This window comes from Pongo abelii, chromosome 8, assembly GCF_028885655.2.
Source record: "Pongo abelii isolate AG06213 chromosome 8, NHGRI_mPonAbe1-v2.0_pri, whole genome shotgun sequence".
Classification (NCBI taxonomy): domain Eukaryota; kingdom Metazoa; phylum Chordata; class Mammalia; order Primates; family Hominidae; genus Pongo; species Pongo abelii.
Genome location: NC_071993.2, coordinates 68,471,866 through 68,491,509, shown reverse-complemented (window position 1 = coordinate 68,491,509; position 19,644 = coordinate 68,471,866). Strand labels below are relative to the sequence as shown.

The 19,644-nt window shown below is 39.2% G+C and overlaps 1 protein-coding gene across 10 annotated transcripts in view; it reads left to right on the top strand.

Moving 5' to 3' along the window:
• Positions 1-19,644, top strand: part of LRMDA (leucine rich melanocyte differentiation associated) — a 1,127,800-nt gene that overhangs the window by 114,979 nt on the left and 993,177 nt on the right. The gene's annotated exons all lie outside the window — the stretch shown is intronic.

Sequence of the window (19,644 nt, the reverse complement as noted above, 5' to 3'; positions counted from 1 at the left end):
GTGAATCTCTACATTTTTAATAATGTTAAATCTATGTAAATCTATGTGATATACATGTATTATTTCACTGAATCCTCCCCACAGACACATAGGGTACTTCAATATTCCCATTTTACAGATGGAAAAACTTAGGTTTAGATGGTTTGGGAAAGTGGTGGAGCTAGGATTGGCTCCAAAGTTCATGTCGTTAACCACCAGTTAATATGACTTCCCAGAGAACCCTGCTTAGCTGGTAAATCACCTAGTGCTTGTTGCCAGTGAGGACTACAAGAATGATCAGTTGAGAAGAAATAGATCATTTCAGCCTGGCCAAGGGAAGGGAGAAGAAGGATCACCTAAGATTCTGTTTATTCATCAGTGCACCCAACTTCATGTTTCAGGATGGTTCTGTATAGCGTTACTGAATATCTCTGGACCAAAACACACGAACCACTTGTAGGGTTATTTTAGGCATGGATAAGGAGGAGAAGACAAGGCCTATGTGGGAGAAATGTCTTGGGAAACTGGTTTTCTTTGCTCATCTCTAATTAAAGGCTCTGGTGGCCCTTGTGAAGACTTTTCTGGCTTGAGTGACTGTGGCTCTGATAGGAGTATCTTTCCTTGGTCTACTGAATCATCTTTCACTTTACAGCCCTGCACTGGGGCTGTGGTGCCCACACAATGGCCAAAACCACTGTGGCCACAATAAGTGCTGTGGAATGTGTGTGTGTTTCGTCTTTATCAAGAATGTCACATGGCATTTCCTGATTGCAGCAGCAGCTTACTGCCCCATCTGAGTTTCCAGACTAAATACCAGTGCTCAAGCCACATGTGTTTATAGTATGTAATAAATCTCCATTTGTCATAATGGTTTAAGTTTAAAAGAAAAAGAAAGGTGGGCTGTTACGTAAAATAAATTTTTTTGGCTGTTATAAATTAACTTTCTTGGAGTTTCAGGTCAAGCCCAATTTATTAAAGGGAATAAAAAAGATAGAAACCTGGTCTGTGATCACAATTGTGATTTATCCTCACCTCGAGTGGGTCCTCCTTTGGACCTTTTCTTGAACCGCAGCTGGCTTGGTTTATGTAGGACCTGCTGGGAGCTGAGATTGTAATGAAAAACAGTTATTCTTTCAAATTACTCACAAGAAGAGGGCTTATTTTATCAAGTGCTCTCCTAATTTGATTGTAAGGCTTTTCATATTTATTTTTCAGCATTAATCATTCTGTATCTTTGTGGAAAGCATAAACATAGTAGTGAAGGACAGCATTTAAAAGAAAAAAAAAACCACAACACTCCAGGGACAGATGTTTCTCTAGAGGTGGCCTGTTGGGAGCCCTTAACGGATGATTAAGAAAGTTATTTTGGATTTGGTAGCAATGTTGTGAACTTTTCCAAAGAATCTTCTTTAGAGCAAGATGGGATTTAATATTTTTGCAGATTGACCTTTAGCAATGAAAATAGTGTCCAGTATTGACTTCCCTTGGAAGAAACAAGCAAGCAAGGTACTGGTAGCATTAGCTAGCATCTTCTTTCTATGCTTAGAAGGCCACTCTGTGTCCTGGATTTGCCCAAGGGAGAGTTTTGGGAGTTCCTTTCCCATGCAACAGTGAGGAACTCTAATTTTAATACTCTGGGAGTGTAGGACCCAGCCTAGGCCTCCTTGCTCACTAGTTAGGTTCCTTCTGACCTGGACATCCCACAGTATCTTAAACAATGAGGGGTAGTTCCTATTTTCAGCACAGGAGCCCCAGATGGTCTTCTGCTTCTCAGAACTCCTTTTTGAACTCTCTGCATTCTTAAGCGGAACAATTCAGAACCAGATGCTGGGTGGCTCATTACAAACATGAAAATGAATTTTCATATTCCTTCATGTTATTGAAATATGTAATATTTCTTATCTCTTTGATCTCTGGCCTATAAAAAAGATCTAAGTATCTGTCAGAAATATATATACTCGGGTTGTATAGACCTATTTGTAATGGAGCCAGGAGCTCAGTGAAGTTCCATTTGAGGCAACAGAATGAGGTAGCTCCTCAAAAAGTCTTTTCCAGGAAGGTTAGTCAAGGCCTATGCTGATCTGACCATATTAAGAGTTATTTATTATTACTGTTATTAGTTTATTACTACAATTTCCTGTCTTGGATAATGGTACAGTTGGCCCTGTATATCCACTGGTTCTGCATCCACCAATTCAACCAACTACAAATTGAATATTCAGTCTGAAATGGAATCATACAGTAGTCACCCTTTTGTGTGCCTAGTTTCTTTCACTCAAAATCATAATGCTTTTGAGATTCATCCATGTAGTTGCATGTATTACTAGTTCGTTTCTTTTTATTGTTGAGTAGTATTCTATTGTGTGAATGTATCAGAATTCTTGACACATTCACCATTTGATGGCTGTTTGGATCGTTTAAAGTTTTAGCTATTATGAATAAGCAGCAATAAACATTTGCTCAGAATATTCAATCAATTGAATATTGGGATGTTTGATCTGGAATGCAGATCCTGCACATGTGAAGGGCTGCCTGTAAAGGACTTGAGCATGCTTAGGTTTTGGTATTTGTGGGGTGTCCTGGAATCAATCTCCCATACCAACAGACCACTGTATTTAAATTTGTTTTTGATTTTATTTATTTGTATATATTTTTAGAGACAAGATATTGCTACATTGTCTAGGTTATTCACAGGCACAATCACAGCATACTACAACCTCAGACTCCTGGGCTAAAGTGATCCTCCTGCCTTAGCCTCCTGAGTAGTTGAGACTACAGGCACATGTCACTGCTTCGGGTTATTTTTTATTTTTGAAGTCAGATTTAGTGAGATATAATTTATGCACAATTAATTCCCTTTCTAAGTGCACAGATGATTTTTGATAAATGCATACAGTTATGTAACCACCATCATCATAATCAAGACGTAACATTTTTATCACCATAAAAAATTTCCTTGTGCCCACTTTTCAATCTCCTTTCTCCTTCCTTGGCTCATGGCATGCACTGATGTAATTATTGTCTCAGTGGCTTTGCCTATCCCCAGAATGTCATAAAAATGGAATCATACAGTATTCACCCTTTTGTGTGCCTAGTTTCTTTCACTTAGCATAATGCTTTTGAGATTCATCCATGTAGTTGCATGTATCACTAGTTTGTTTCTTTTTATTGTTGAGTAGTAGTCTATTGTGTGAATGTACAATTCTTGACACGTTCATCGTTTGATGGCTGTTTGGACTGTTTAAAGTTTTAGCTATTTTGAATAAGCAGCTATAAACATTTGCTCAGAAACTAGTCTGTCTTAGTGAATGTTCCATGGGCCCTTCAAAAGAATGTGGATTCTGCTATTGTTGGTTGGAATCTTCTATAAATGTCAATTAATTCAATTTGGTTGATAGTGTTATTCAGGCTTCTATATCCTTACTTATTTTTGATCTACTTTTTATATAAATTACTAAGAGAGGAGTATTCAAGTCTCCTGTTCTTCCTGGTTTTTGTCTACTTCTTTCAGTTTGATCAGATTTTTCTTTACGTATTTTGGAACTCTGTTGTTAGATACATACATATACATTAGTTATATCTTCTTGAAGAACTGACTGTTTGTTCCTAAACATATTCCTTGTTCTGAAACCTACTTTGTATTATGTTGTTATAGAGACTGGAGTTTTTGTGTAATGTTTGTGTTGTATCTATTTTTTCAATCTTAATGTATGTCTCTGTGTTTGTAATGAATTTCTTTTAAAGAGCATATAGTCAAGTCTTGCTTTCATAATGAGTCTGATTATATCTGCTTTTTAATTTGGAATGTTTAGGCCATTTATACTTAATGTAAGTATTGGTATAGTTGGTTTTGAGTCTACCATTTTGCAAATTGTTTTCTATTTGTCTCATATGTTCTCTATTTCCTTCTTTTCCTGCCTTCTTTTAAATTATTTGTATATATTTATGATTTCATTTCATCTCCACCACTGGCTTATAAGTTTACTCCTTTTAAAAATGTTCTAGTGATTGCTTTAGGGTGTACAGTATATATATTTAACACAGTTTACCTTCAGATAATACATCGCTTTATGTATAGTTTAAGAATCTTACAATGGTACTCTTCCATTTTCTCCTTTCCATCCTTTGTTCTATTGTCTTACATTTTACTTTTACATATGTTATAAACTCTACTGATCATTGGTACTATCTTTTCTTTAGACAGCAATTATCTTTTTTTTTTTAACCTGGGAAAATGTTTTTTTTACTTGATTAATAGGAAAATGAAAATATTCTGTTTAAATTTTTTCTAGTTTAATCTATTTGCAAACTAAATATATTTTGCAGTCGGCTATTTTTTTTTTTTTTTTACCTAGGATTTGAGGAAGGATGTTCCACAGAAATAGAACAGTATGAACACAAGTAGAGCAACAAAAGAAAGTGTGGTTCATCCTTACCAGGAGATATGTAGGTGTAGAAGCACTAAAAAGTAAGACCATGGAGGGCCTGGCTTACTTGATACTTATTTATTTATTTATTTTTTATAATACTTTAAGTTCTGGGGTACATGTGCAGAACATACGGGTTTGTTACATAGGTATACATGTGCCATGGTGGTTTGCTGCACTCATTAACCCATCATCTACATTATGTATGTCTTCTAATGCTACTCCTCCCCTAGCCCCCATCCCCCAACAGGCCCCAGTGTGTGATGTTCCCCTCCCTGTGTCCATGTGTTCTAATTGTTCAACTCCCACTTATGAATGAGAACATGTGGTGTTTGGTTTTCTGTTCTTGTGTTACTTTGCTGAGAATGATGGTTTCCAGCATCATGCATGTCCCTGCAAAGGACATGAGCTCATCCATTTTTATGGCTGTATAGTATTCCATGGTGTATATGTGCCACATTGAGTCAGCTAATTTTTTTGAGAGGCTAAAATTAAGAAAAAATTTGCTGGGCGCTGTGGCTTATGCCTGTAATCCCAGCACTTTGGGAGGCTTAGGTGAGAGGATCGCTTGAGGCCAGGAGTTTGAGGCCAGCCTGGGCAACATAGTGAGACCCATTCTCTACAAAACATTAAAAAAAAATTAGCTGGGTGTGATGGCTCAAACCTGTAGTTCCAGCCTCTTGGTAGACTGAGATAGGAGGACTGCCTGAGCCCGGGAGGTCAAGGATTCAGTGAGCTGTGATTGCACCACTGCACTCCAGCCTGGGCAACAGAGTTAGACCCTGCCTAGGCAACAGAGTTAGACCGTGTCTCTAAAAAATATAAAGAAAGAAATAAAAAGTCTGTCTTTTATTATCCACATTTTAATCATTTCTAGAGCTCTTTCTTTCTGTAGATCTGAATTTCCTTCTAGTACCAGACTCCTGCCTGAGGTCTTTCTTTAACATCATCATAGTATGGTATGTTGGCAATGAATTTTTTCAGTTTCTGTGTGTCTGAAAAATTCTTTGTCTTACCTTAATTTTTTAGAAGATACTTTCACTTTGTATAGAATTCCATGTGGACAGTTTTTTCTTTCAGTGCTTTAATGGTATCATTCCATTTTCTTCTGCATTGCATTCTTTCTGTTGAGCAGTGCGCTGTCATTCTTAGCTTTGTTCTGCATGTTTTTTTTTTTTCCTATGGCTGCTTTCAAAATTTTCACTGTATCCTTGGTTTTTAGTAGTTTTACTATGATGAGGTGTGCCATCCACCCCATCATAGTAAACTACTAAAAATCAAAGATACAAGTGCCTGACCACTTCTACCCCTCATCCCCTACTTGGGGTTTTCTGAGGTTCTTTGAACTGTGGTTTGCTCTTTTTAATTAATTTTGGAAAATTCGTAGCTATTATCTCTTCAAACATTTTTTTTCTGCTTCCTTTTCTCTCTCTCCTACTTTTGGGATTCCAAATATATGTTATACCGTTTACTATTATCCTATCGCTCTCATATACTTTTTTTTCCTTGTTATTATTTTGGATCATTTCTACTCACCTATCTTCAAGTTTGTAAATCATTTTCTCTGCTGTGTTCAGTTTGTTGATAAACCTTATGAAGAAATTCTTCCTTTTTGTTATCCTTTTTATTTCTAGCCTTTCCATTTGACTCATTTTAAAGAAAAAGTTTCCATTTCTCTTTTAAAATTATTTATTCATTCATGTTTTCTACCTTTTTCTCTAGATTAAAAACTTAATTATAGTTATTTTAAGTCCCTATCTGATAATTTTAACATCTGCATCACATCTGTTTCTGGTAATGTTGACTACTTTATCTTTTGACCAAGAGTCTTCATTTTTTTTCTTGCTTTTTGTCGGATAATTTTTGATTCAATGCCAGATAATGCATATAAAAGAACAGCAGAGACTGAGGCAAATAGTATTTATGCTTGGAAATGGAGACTCTTCTGTTGGGATGTTAGTGTGGGTAGTTGAGTCAATGCAGTCAGTAATTGAGCTAGATCTGAGTTTTGTTCTATGACAGCTTCAAATTCTTCCAGTGGTGGCTTGCTATTACCTTTGCTTAGTGGTGAGCCTGGAGAGATGAAGGGTTTTCCTCAAGTTTCCATTTCATCCTCAGCTTTCAGCTGGTCCCATATGCTTACTCTAGAGAATGGGTCTCAATGCTGTTGCCCCTCTTTGAGGGTTAGACTGCTGTTGCTGATTACTCAGTGTGAAGCTTGTGGTGTGGTGGAGGATCTCAGTCTTAGGTAGGCCCTGTGTATCTGGGTCCCAGGTATGAGACTTTTTCTGTCTCATATTAGTTGGGACTCTTGGGTAGGAGAGCATTTCCTGTCCCTCCTCCAGGGCAGCAGGCCTCTATATCTATGCAAGATTCTGTAACTGAAAAGGTTTTATACCCCTTCACCCAGAGGCAGACATATTTTGCTTCTCTCTCTCCTTTAGTTAAAGTGCACCTTTTAAGGAGGAAGTGGCTTCCTCCTTAGTGGCTTATGACTTCTCTTTTTTATGAGAGAAGGGCCTGGGAAGTAGGCAAGATTTCATGCCCGTGCACAGTGTAGGGGGCTCTCTTTTGTCTGTTGTTTGGTCTTAATCTCTCTTGTGAGCACCATGGGGAAAAAAATGAGGAGTGAGTGCAGACTCTCCTTGTGGCTGGGGCTCTTGGGAATTCTAAACTTTCTTGTTAGCCCGTATCCAACATTAAAAAATTTGTTAAAATGTTAGCTGTTTTCTTTTTATTTACTTTTTTGATGGCTACCTTTTCAATCTGTCCTCTGCTAAAGAAGAAATGCTTTGTGTGTTCTATCTGTTCTTGGAGGGACTAGTCACACTTTGAAATTAAGTTCACCATTTGCCTTGCAACCTCAGCTCTCATGGGTTGGAGAAAAGTTATGATTTTGTAGATTATCTGGCTTTTTCTTTTTAGTATGGGAGTGATGCTTATTTGTAGTTTTCTGCATCCTGAGAAGTAATGGAATTGCTAGATGATATTTTAAGTGACACTGGTCAGTTGCAGTGTGTCCCGGGTGATCAGGAGGATTCTAGAAATCCTTCCAAATGGGAAGCAATGAAACGAACAATGAACATTTATACTGCAGAAGAGAAACGATGTTGGAGAGAGGAACGTGGTGTATGATAGTCACAGTACATAGCTGTGAGATTGATGTGATGAGGTAGGTGTAGACTTTTACCTGACATTTCTAATGGCATTAGTCAATTAACCGATCAGTTATTTAGCCCCTCCTCTGTGCTAGGTACTAGGAATGCAAAGACAAATGAGTTCCTATCACTACTGTTAGGAGCTCCTAATCTAGAATTATGAATTACAGCTAATGATGGTAATTATAAGGTGGCAGACTTCAGTTTAATCTAAGAAAGAACTTGCCAATGTTTAAAGATGTTGAAAGTGGGATAGACAATGTGGAACGGATGTGAGTTTTTAGAGTTGTAGTGACCAAAATTCAAAACCTGGCTGTACCATTTTCTAGAAGAGAGAACATAGGCAAGTTAACATCTTTCTTTGAGGCCTAGTTTCCTCATCTGTAAAATGAGGATGATAATACTTTCGTTAAAGGCTGATTGAGTAGATGAAAAGAAATGAAGTATCTAATGTGTCCAGGTCATTTACTTTTCTTCTTATATTTCCTTAAAGTTGTATACTCTTGTCAGTAGAGAGATTTAAGCAGAATATCAGCCAGGGTGGAGGGGATTCTTATTCTCCTCCATAGGAGATGGGACAGGATGATCTACTGGGCCTTTTCAGTTAGTCCTGAGGGGATGGGATTTAAGAATCCATGGATATCTGATGAGGAGGGACAGTCTCTGATTCTGATGGGGAGGAGTTTGGTGGGCCCTGGACTGTCTGCTCTCCATGGCCCTATGAGAGAGTTCTAGAGAAAACTATGGAGCAACCACACTTTTCTTACATGATTACTAAGGGAGAAGATGCAGGCAGCTACCGGAAGGGGAGCTGACTCTTGGAAGAAGGGAAAGGCTTAGGGTGAATTTCTCATTTTCTACAGGTTTTATCTTGAGTACAGCCTTCAGCCTGTGCCATGCGGGAAGATAGATAACTTGATAGAATATATGTATCTTGGTTGGCTTGAATAACCAGAGACTAAAGTTCAGGACAACCTTAGCTGCTGGAAGGTGTGGGGTCTTTGAAAGGAGTGAGCCACAGAGTGGAGCCCCAAATTCCATGTATAAAATCCACCTAAATCTAAGCTGGACTTTGAACTTCACGTGTGGTGCAGATTCCACACTGGCTAGGTAAGGCTGAAACAATTGAACTGAAATATGAACTGCTGCCTACCTTAGGGGAGACAGTGTTTTGCAGTTTGATTTCAGTGAAGTTAACTGTGTGCTTTAAAAAGGTGACTTCAAAGAAAATTAGGAGAAGCTGTAGTTTCTACAACATATCATTCAAGAGATCCAGGATGCAACCTAAAATTACTTACTGCATGACGAAACACAATCAACAGAGATCAACTGCAAGAATACCTGGATGATGGAATAGCAAGCAATGATTTGATGAAAGTAGCTGTTATAAGTGTGTCCAAGGACATAAAGGGAAATACATTTGCTCACCATATAGGGAAAGATTGGAAATCCCAGCAGAGAAATAGTGAACATTCTAGGACTGAAAATTATAATATCAAACAAAAAAATTCAGTGGTTGAGCTTAATGGTAGAATGGAGATGACAGTGCAAGAGTCAGATTAATGAAAGATCAATAGACATTATTCAGTCTTGAAAAAATTGTGAACAGGGATGCAGGGATCAGTGGGACAATATCAGAAGCTCTAACACATGTTGTCATAGAATGGGGTGGGGGCGAATGAAAAAATAATGGCTGAAAATATCCCAAATTTACTGAATGATATAAATGTAGAGTCAAGAAGCTCAATCATTAAGCAGGATTAATTTAATGAAAACCACACCCAGGCGCATCTTGGTTAAACTTCCAAAAAGAAAAAAAAAATCAAGATTGAAAACAACTAGAGAAAAAGTTGCACATTGCATCCAGGGAAACAACAACTTGAATTACCTTGATGTCTCATCAGAAACAGCAAAGACAGTGGGACATCTTTCAAGCACATACAGATAGAAAAAACCAGAAAACTCTGTAAATCTAGAATTCTCTATCCAGAAGTATCCTTCAAGCATAAAGGTGAAATAAAGACATTTTCATATAGAGGAAAACTAAGATGATTAATCACCAGCACATCTGCGTGCCAGGAACAGGTAAAGGAGGTTCTTCCAGTTGAAGAATGGACACTTGTCCTCAGCAAGCAAAGAGCATCAGCTGTGACCAGTATGTGAGTAAACAACAACAAAAAGACAATTCTTTCCCTTTGATTTTTAAAAAATCTATATGGCTATTTAGCCCCTGAACTCTGATATTATATTTTGGAGTTTACAGTGTATGCATATATAGTATATATGATACCTGAAGCATAAAGGCTGGGGGTTGGGTAACAGACCCATGTGGTTGCATGATTTTTTTTTTTTGTCATTTTATGTGAAGTGGTACAGTGTTAGCTTTAGGCAGATTGCAACAAATTGATAATGTATATCGTAATACTAGAATAGTTCCTAGAAAGCAGTGCAAGAGGTATTACTCAAAAGCCTATAGATAAATTAAAATTCTAAAATTCTAAAAAAAACTTCAAAATTCTAAACTAAAATTCTAAAAAAAACTTCAAAAGAAGGCCAGAAACTAGGAACAAAGGAATAAAACTGATCAGAAACAAACAGAAAACAAAAGTAAAATGGGGCCGGGCATGGTGGCTTACACCTGTAATCCCAGCACTTTGGGAAGCTGAGGTGGACTGATGACCTGAGGTCAGGAGTTCAAGACCAGCCTGGACAACATGGCGAAACCCTGTCTCTACTAAAAATACAAAAATTAGCTGGGTGTGGTGGTGTTTGTCTGCAATCCCATTTACTTGGGAGGCTGAGGCAGGAGAATTGCTTGAACTGGGGAGGCAGAGGTTGCAGTGAGCTGAGATCATGCTACTGCACTCCAACCTGGGAGACAGAGCGAGACTCTGTCTCAATTTAAAAAAAAAAAAAAAAGTAAAATGGTAGACTTGACTCAGAACTGTATCAATAATTACATTAAATATTAATGGACTAAACACCCACTGAAATGAGACCAATAAAGCCTGACTTTTTACTTCTCAGGGAGGTTAAAATGGCTGTGTAACTGCTTTGGGATTTTAGGAGGCAGCCTGATGATGAAAACCCATGTTCTAGCCCTGCAACATTGATACTAGTGGGCAAGATAAAGGGAAATGACTTTCTTAGTGCAGATGTGAGGCATGGCTTCTGGTTTGTCCAGGTCTCCTGGCCCTGGTCCAACTCTACATAGTTTTCAGTGAGAGCTGCTGCTGGCTCTCCTTCAATATTGAGAATCAGCTAGAGCTGGGATTGAGGCGAGTGGCCAGATGCCTGCATATCTTTTCTCCTGCTTTGCCCAGCTGCGATTTGTCCACCTTTTAAGCAAGTGGCTCTGTTTTCGCTAAGCTCTTTTCCTCTTCTTTTAAAGCTAGATAATGTATAGAGCTGTGTGTCAATCTGTTAAGTCCCACTGTCTTCCATCTGCGTCCTCGAGAGGTTTCAAGGACCAAGGTGTTTTGATGTGTCCTTTCAGACTGATATGAAGGAGGCCTGGCATGAGTGACTTTACTAAGTTGTGTCTAAATCCTCCAAGACACCCCTTGTCATAGAGGATGTAGCCAGCGAAATGTTTCGTAGTTCTCTGATGAGGGAAAGGGTATGCACTGCACTGCTTCATCGGACAAACGACACTCATGCCCCCTTACCCTCCTCCAGAGAAAGGATTGGGAAATGTATACAACTTAGAGAAAAAGTAAATTAGGTGATTGTCAGTGGTATTCTTTTTTTTTTTTTTTTGGTCCTTGTCTTCCTTGCCTGATTTGCCTGATCTCTGCTAAAAACTTTTAAAAGTACCTCCCTGAAAATTAGTCTAACTAAGGCAGTTTGGGGGTTAAGTGTGGCCAAGAGGGTGCTGGCATAGTGGGAGAAGAATGCTATTTCCAAGCACTTTGCCAGGAGAGCAAAACTGTATGTGTTTCAATACAAATTTGCATTGGATAACATAAAATTATTCTTCAGTGTTTAATTGACTTGAATCCTATATAAGGGTCTACATTCAGTCATTGATTCAGTCATTATCAATCATGTGACTTCTGTCTTATATCTTTTTGAAATGAGATGGAGTATGACTTTAAAATAAACCTGTTGTCTTGGAAAAGTTAGCTTCTCTGGAGCTTGTTAATAAAATGAGTTAATTGGACACCCCTGGAGAGTTTGGGTCAGTATGACCATGGTATGGGGTGAGGCCTAGACATCTATATTTTTCACAAGCTTCAAAGGTGATCTTTTTGCTGATTTGTAAGGGATTCTCCAGATTGTAACATTCTGGGATTCCATGATTTTACATAAATGTCAGGAAAAATTATTTTTGCATATAAAATTTCCCTTTTAAACTGGTTGGTCCATTTAGGATCATGTGGTCTTTTTATTTTAATATCCTTTGGGTCCTCTCTCTGGCAACCTCTCTCTCAAAAATTCATTTGATCATTTTGATTGACTGATCCAAGGAATGGAAATAGTCCACAAAGATTTTCTACTCAACTCTAGAAGCAAAAGCTTTGGTACCACCCAGATGGTGAGATTCTCTATGCTGTCCTGACTTGTCTCAGAACTGTCACATGACCTTGGCAGGTCGGAGGTTCTTTGTGGGTTTGGGGGAATGGTTTTGTTTCCTAGGTTGTGTCAAGATTCCATGAAAGTTCCTTGAAGAATAGAGTTTCCATTTAAAGGCACCAAGGCAGTTGTCAGAACAGGGGCTGAATACTGCATTCTTTCACTGGGGGATTACCTGGGCAGCTTGGCAGCCATTCATGGAGGGTGCTTACCTGAAATTGTTGCTCTTGGCCTCTTAACTGGGTGCCGGTTTGACTGCATCAGTGAGAGTGTGTTGGTTAATCCTTTGCTTAACTTATTCTTTTTGGCACAGCTGAGGGCATTTTCAAAGATAAAGTCTGTCAACAAAGGCTAAGTCCTAATCAAACAGGTGTAGATGACTTGGAGGTGCTGAAGTATGAGCGAGAACTGCACTGTGGGAGGAGCCCTCTAGTCAGGGAATGGGGCTAAAAAGTGGGATATTTTACTAGCCAATAAATAAAGTCATGGAAAGGTATGTTATTTTTTTGCTGGTCAACCTCATTGTGAAACTCTGTACTTCCTACTTAGTTTTAAACTCTAAATCATTGGGGTCATGTATGGTTAAAGGACAGAGGAGGCTGGGCACAATGGCTCATGCCTGTAATCCCAGCACTTTGGGAGGCCGAGGCGGATGGATGGCTTGAGACCAGGAGTTTAAGACCAGCCTAGGAAACATAGCGAGATCGTGTCTCTACAAAAAATTTAAAAATTAGCTGGGTATGGTGGTATGTGTCTGTGGTCCCAGCTCCTTGGGAGGCTGAGGTGGAAGAATTGCTTGAGCCTGGAAGGTCAAGGCTGCAATGAACTGAGATCATGCCACTGCACTGCAGCCTGGGTGACAGAGTGAGATCCTGTAAGGAACTGAAATCATGTACTGGATTTCCTTAACACACTTATCAAAGTTCTCTGGGTAAGCTTTTAGGATGGAGGGCTTCTTTAAAACACAGCAGTATCAATGCTTTCTTCTTTTGATTCTTGATTCCCACAGCACTCACAGTTTATATTATCTATCTCATTGCTCATTCCTTCTCCTCTTCTCCTCTACCAAACTTCCTGAAAGAGTTATGTCCACTCGTGTTCTTCACATGCTCACCTCCCATTCACTCCTTACTCTTGGTCCTCTAAGTGTGATCTGTGGACCAGCAGCATGGGTATCTCATGGGAACTTGTTAGAAATGCTGAAACGTGGGCCCCACTCCAGACCTACTGAGTCAGAATCCTCATTTTAACAAGATTCCCAAGTGATTAATGGCACATGAAAGTCTAAGAAGCACTGCTAAGGCTAAAATACTTTCTTAAAGGCCTCAGATGGCTTTCTAGGCACAAACTCCAATGGCAATTTCTCTCTCTGCCTTCTCCTTGACTACTCTACCATTTGCACACTTTTCTTCTTCAAAGCTTCTCTCCTTTTGACTTCTCTAATGCATCTCTATCCAGTTTGCTGGCCATTTCTTCCCCGGGTAATTTTCTGGCTGCTTTTTTTCCTATCAACTCCAAAATACAGACATTTCCATTACTTTGTCTTCAGCCCCACTTTCTCTTTCTCCCAAGGTCCAGTTCCACTGTTCCAGTTGACTTCTGGACAGCTCTAGACATTGGCTATCCTTCTGGAACCTCAGAAATACTCCATCCAAACCAACTTATCTTTTCCTTTACTCTAAGAGGCCACTACTCCTCTGGCCTTCCTTTGTTTAGTAAATGACATCCCATGGGGGGCCTCATCATGGTCAGTGACTTCTCCTTCCCTTGCTTCCTTCCCTACCTATCAGTCACCAGATTATACCTTCATCATTGGCTTATGTTCTGATTTTCTCATTTACTATTTATCAAGTTACTTCAACCTCTTTCCTGAACCATCTAAGAGCCTGATCGTTGTAATTCTAGCTGCTGTCTTCTCTCTCTCGTCCTCTGCTATTAGTTATTTTTTTTCTTCTAGGTGTTCTAATCGTACCCTTACTCTGCTCCAAAGCACTGTTTTCTGTTGCCTTCAGAGTTAAGTCTGATCAGTTCAGCACAGGCATCAAGGCCTTCCACGTTCAGGTGTCCTTACCTTCCTCCAGCCACCTTTTCCAATATTCCCTGCAAGTGCTCTATGCTAGGCCAAACTGTGGCCTATTTCCTTTCTCTGGCATCCCCCTACTAACTAACGATTACTTTTAGAATCTGGAGTGAGATTCTAATACCAATTATCACAGGGATGGATAGTGACCAGCAGTTGTTTAGGAGCCAGTCTTGGGTTCGTTGCAAATAGATCAGGCCAAATGATCTTCCTTTTTTTGTTTGTTTTTTGACTTAACAGATAAGGAAAATGTGTTAAGCACCAAGCATTTAAAGTTCAGGAAGACATTCAAAACTGGATTTTTGCCAAACAACTCTATCAAAAGAGGGCACCTAAATGGAGCTATGTTGGTTTGGAGGAACTTGGTTTTGTGCCTGATTCTTGGCAAAAGAACCAGTGACTTAGGTGAAGATACAGAAAACACATGTATTATATTTGTGGGACACAGAGCTGGAAAGGACAGTTGAATCAGGTAATAGAATCATGATCCCCCAGTATTTTGTCAGTTAGAACTTATGGGACAAATCAGAAGAGATAAAATTTAAGAAGATTACACTTGCACTTGGGCCCACTTTGCTTTGTTAAAGCAAAGTACCAGAATAGGGGTGATGTATGAGAAAACATGGTTGTATTTGGCGTCTTCAAATATCTGTTTGAGTGTTTAAGAAGCCCATGAAGTTGTAGGTTCAATGACACAAGCACATTATCTTGAAAAAGGAGCAAGGCTACACCTAGGATATCGTATTCAATTCTGGGCCATACGTTTTAATTCGAAAGTAGACAAATTGTAGTCTTTTTAGGGGAAGCATGACCAGAGTCACTTGGCCAGGGTATGGCTGAGTGTGAAGAGCTTACTGGGTAGCTTTTGAGGTCCTTTTCAACCCAGCTTCACCCAGTTATAGCCTCCTTCGTGGAGGGGAATTGCTGTCTTATTATAGTTTCTCTGAAGACATTTAGCACAATGTTTTGCTCATAGTGTGCGTTAATAAATATTGTTGAATGAATGTTGTTAGTGTAATGTAAGTTTTGCCTCCTGGTTCAGAACATAACTTCCTTGAGGATGCCTACTGCATGTTATGTTTCTTTTTATATAATTCCAGCATCTTGCATAGGGTTGGATTTTCGGCAGGTACTTTGTAAATACAGGCTGTGTTCATAAAATTAAATGTTAGGAGAAATTAATTAAACATATACTTATTCTCCTAGTTTTCCCTTTCCTGTTATATAAAAACAAGAGAACACTGTGGTAAGACGGAATCCTGGACTAGGAGTCAGAAGCCTTGGTTTCCAGGGCTGCCTCTTCTACTAACTAGCTTGCTTTGGGCAAGTAAGAACCTGTGTATAGGATCTGAAGAGGAGGGAGAAGTGGGATGAAAAGTGTCATGGTTGCTAAAATTTAGGGTCAGGCATCTGAATGCCTCAGCTGGGTTTCTCCCAGCCTTTTGGTATTGGTTATGGTAATGCAATGTTCTAAGATGACACAATTAAGACACTTAATCATTTGCAAGTTTAAGTTCCTTTCAATTGGCCTGGAAGCAGCAGAAATTGCATAGTTTGCTTCCTGGGAGATTGTAGCCCAAGACCAATAACTCACTTGTGTCTGTACAGCTGTTATATGCTATTCACTGGCAGGTGTGACTAATTCCACCACTGATACCACCTCTTGGATGAATGTGGGCTTCTGAGGCAACCCCTTCATAAATATCTGTGTGAGAGAGCACTGTGGGAAGGGTGCTGGGCTCCTCTTTGTTGTTACTGGTGGGGCTCAACCCACTTCAGAGACTTGGATTAATGTTGGCATTATTTCTTGAGGGCACGTCTCTTCTCTGTGGGGCCTCTCCTGGCATATGCCCACAACTCCTGGGACTCTTTCTTTTTTCTCTCTTTCTCTGTATTGTCATAGCTCTCTGGAATGGGTAGACATGTTTCTGAAGGCTCTGAAAGCACATTTATTTGAAAAGCAACAAAGTAGTGTGTTGAGAGGTCAAACCTGAAAACCTACGGCTAGGTTTGGGCATGCCACTATGTCAGAAAAAAGCACTGGCTTTCCTAGACAAGGGAGAAGTGGCTAAAAAAGCATATAAAAAAATCTGATATCTTACTGTTCAGTCCTTCAAGAGTTAAAAGTTGTAGTGGCTTTTACCATTTAATTGAGTTTAGCTTTGTTATAAAAGAAAAAGAACTTAGGAAAAAAATCATGTTTCATTAATGTGCCAGCTTGGATTATTTTCCCCTGTCAGTTTAGCAATCAACAGCAATAAAAACCCAGATATAAAATTTTCATACATTTACAGTGGTATAAAGACATTAAGCAAAAATCCTTTGAAACATTTTCCATTTTCATTTCACTTAGCAGGTGCTACATATCAAGCTATTATTTACCCAGCTAAAATGAGCTGGAAAGTGATCCAAGTTGGAGTGCCTGCAGACGAATCACACAATTGTTTTCTCCTTCTGATTGTGCTTAGCTGAAGGGATTAGTTTTAGCACAAATCAGATCAAGGTGCTACAAAAGTTACTCAGGATTACTTGGAGACTGGTGAGGTGAGCTGCGCTCAGCTTGCCAGTGAGAAACCACATTTTAATGTCTTTGCTGACGGGGTAGCTCATGTATATGGAGGCAGTTTTGTTGAAGGCATGGCCAGTGCTGTTCTCCAGGCTGATAGACTGAAGCGGCATGGATAATAAAGTAAGCAGATAACCCACAGGAGACTTTTGCTTTGCTTTGGGGTGTACACAGTATATTAGCAATAGCTTATATTTATATGGCCATTTTCAGTTTAAAAAGTGCTGTTTTGCACTCATGGCCCAATAGCTGGAACACCAATGAGGAAAGCCAGGCATTAGTCCCAATTTTGCCCTTACTTAGAGATACATGACGTTAGGCAAGTCACTAAGTCACTTTCTTTTTCCTCATCTATAAAATGGAAGTAAATAAATGGATTCTTCCTAGATTGTAAGAGACTGTGGGTTTGAGGTAATAGTTTTGAAAGTATCTTGAAAGGTTAAAAGCTCTACACTGATCTATTTACTTACTTAAATACCTTTATTGATGACTTCCCTGCTAGGAGCTCTGCTGGACCTGGGGATACAGTGGTGGACAGGAGAGAAACCAGAGGCTTCCCTTATTTACCTTATGAGATTCATATTCTTTTTTTTTTCTTGGGGTGCTTTCAATATGAATATAATTTCTAGAATTTATATGGACTGGTTGTGATGTAATAGGTTTGAGCGGGGAGTAGAGGAAGGAACTATCATAAAATTATTTCGTACATCTAAATAGTGATGTGGGAAACCATAACCTCAGTGTATTTATCTGAACTGTTTATGTTAACTGTATTTAACAGTGGGGTTTTTAGTGCTAGAACTCCTAGACGAGCTTCAGCGGGCCCAGGAGCAATCTGAGAACTGCTGAATTAATGTATATGCTCTTGTTCCCAGGACAGCATGGTAACATATTTAAAAGGTTTCTTTTGTCAAATTGCCAGTCCTGGTACTACCGACTTGCACAAAGTCGCATCTGTAAAATGTGGGAGTCATATTAAATACTCTGAGAAGTCCCTTTTGGCCCTAAAATTCTATTATCATAATTTCATTTTTTCATTGTAGCAATGAAAGTATTTAATCCACTTTAGCCAGTCATTTATACAACCTGCCTCTAATCTGATAATGTTGAAATAATTTGAAAATGGTAGTTAGTCAAAGGCACATTTCTCTGACATTTCAGCTAATCTGGAAGTGGCTATATAGCCTGAAGAGAGAGGGTTTGGATAGGGGTGTCTAGAAAGATTTAAATACCTGCATAATTTGACCCCATGGTTTGGGCTACTGCATGGGAAGTGTTCAGATCTGCCATCTTCAAGGACTGATTTGAGAATAGTTGGATGGTCCTGTTATCTTTATAGTTTGGTTACTGACTTAGTGTAGTAGAGATATAGGTCAATTAACATGTGTGTGGCTCATAAGCACATGCTATGGGCTTTGGTTAAAGGAGTTGGATGTATAGAGGGAATTAGGTTAACATAAGTTTCTTTTAAAAAATTTCCAGTGTTCTGCCACATTGTATGGAGATATGATTAAGGTGTCATGTAGTCACAACTGTGTGGTGAGTTTTCAGGCAGATGACAGACAAATGGAGTGAACATTGGGTGTGATCTTCCTGGTAGGCATTTCTTTCATCCTTGCTGGGAAAAGCTGTGATTTTTGTTTGGACATCTCCACTTCTCTACCTTATACTCAACTCTGGCGGTTAAATCTGGATTATTTAAAGACCGATGTTAGGATCCCATTCCCCTCGCTTGTGACTGGTTTAGTCATGGGCACGTAACACTGTTTGGATCAGTGAGCACAAGGGAAAATCTGCTAAGAGGCTTCAGGGAAAGGTACCTTTGCTTTTAAGAAGAGATACAAGTAAGAGATGGTTCTACTTTTCCATTAGATTCTGTCAAGTCTACAAGAGACTTTTGGGACTCTAGTTATCTGACCACTGTGAGGTCTGATAGCTGGCACACTGAGGATGGGAGAGGGAAAATATGGAAAGATCTGGAGACTTGACTCTGCTTCCCCAGCACTGAGTTTTGAGCCTCTTAATCCTCTCTGATCCAAATGATCCCTGTTGCTTTAGTCTTTAGATCTAGAATACCTTATTTTTAAACTCTTAACATTCCCACTGTTATTATTATTATTATTTTGAAATGGAGTCTTGCTCTGTCGCCAGGCTGGAGTGCAGTGGCACAATTTCGGCTCACTGCAACCTCTGCCTCCCGGGTTCAAGTGATTCTCTTGCCTCAGCCTCCTGAGTAGCTGGGACTACAGGTGTGCACCACCACGCCCAGCTAATTTTTGTATTTTTAGTAGAGACGGGGTTTCACCATGTTGGCCAGGATGGTCTTGATCTCTTGACGTCGTGATCCACCTGCCTTGGCCTCCCAAAGTGCTGGGATTGTGGGCATGAGCCACCGTGCCTGGCTTGTTATTATTTTTTAATACTCAATCAACACTTATATAGATTTAACAACATGGAATAAAAACTCTACCCTTATTCCCTGTCTTCTTTTTCAGCTTTTTTTTTCTTCAGTGCAGTTATCGCCATTTACCAGGTTGTATGTAACAAAGCACAGGCTTTGTTTTATTCTTTCTGGCATCCCCAGCAGATAGAACAATGCCTACCACATAGGAGAGAGTGCTCAATAGATATTTGTTGAGTGACTGTTTTACCAATTCAGTTGATATATTGCTTCTTCTATTCACTCTTTTAAGTTTCAATTTCTGCCAAGTACAGTATTAATTTTGTACATCTTTCAGTGATTATTTAGATGTAGGAATTTTATAACTTTATTTGAAAATATCTTTACTTTGGCTTTCTTGCTGAAGGCTAAGTATAGTTTAGCTGGGTACAGAATTCTAGCTGATAGCTATTTTTCTC